We start from the raw sequence: 834 nt of genomic DNA on the forward strand, positions 1-834 counted from the left end.
CCCCTCCCCCACCCCTCTGAACAAAGTTAGGCCCCCGCGGGCCGCGGTCGGCCGGTCGAGATCGCGGCAGAATCTTGAGAATACTTTGCACCGAGGCGTCGTCGGGACCTGCCGGGACCCACCGCCCGGGACCTGATAAATGACCGCAGGGATGCTAACTTCCCGCAATTTGCCAAAAGGCTTTGATATTCTCACGCGGATATTCTTTTCATTCCTATCATATCCCCCCCCCCTTCCCCTTCCCAATCCTTTCCGAAAGGATGTTTTTAGAAAAAATATATTTTTTACACCCTCCTTCCCGGGTACCGCTTTGTGGAGGTTTAGAACTTACATGAGTTTTGATGTTGTTGGAGCTGTTGCAGTCTGTATAGAAAGCGTTGAGAGAGAGAGAGAGAGAGAGAGAGAAAGGAGAGCGTTTTGTGGCAAGGGCGAGGTGGGGTTGGGTCCGCGCAGGCGAGAGGGAGCAGAGGGGTGGTTATGTCCTTCATGCAGTAGTATGGTTGTAGAACTACGTGTTGGCGGCGGTGTGGCGTGGCAATTCATTCGCATTCTGTGGCAGCGCTGGCGAAGGGGCCTGCAGCCACGCCCCACCCTGCCCTGCCCCGCCCCGCCCCGCCCGCGCCCTCCCTCCGCTTCGCTTCGCCTCTCGATTGCGGATAGATCCGAAAGCGATTAAGCGCACCACGGTCCCGTTCTGTTACACTGTGTGTGTGTGTGTGTGTGGCAGGGCCATAACGTAAATATAGCGTCGCCCCATAAAGCTCACAAGTCGTAATCCTTCGCTGTGGAGTGGAGTATGCACGGAGGGCTGCGCACTACCCCCTCCTATCCCCC

General features: G+C 56.8%; 1 protein-coding gene across 7 annotated transcripts in view; it reads right to left on the reverse strand.

Moving 5' to 3' along the window:
* The window catches only part of LOC113205850 (uncharacterized), a 237,565-nt gene that overhangs the window by 28,360 nt on the left and 208,371 nt on the right, over positions 1-834 (reverse strand). The window lies entirely within an intron of this gene.

This window comes from Frankliniella occidentalis, unplaced genomic scaffold (genome assembly GCF_000697945.3).
Source record: "Frankliniella occidentalis isolate FOCC.00 unplaced genomic scaffold, Focc_3.1 Scaffold135, whole genome shotgun sequence".
Taxonomy (NCBI): domain Eukaryota; kingdom Metazoa; phylum Arthropoda; class Insecta; order Thysanoptera; family Thripidae; genus Frankliniella; species Frankliniella occidentalis.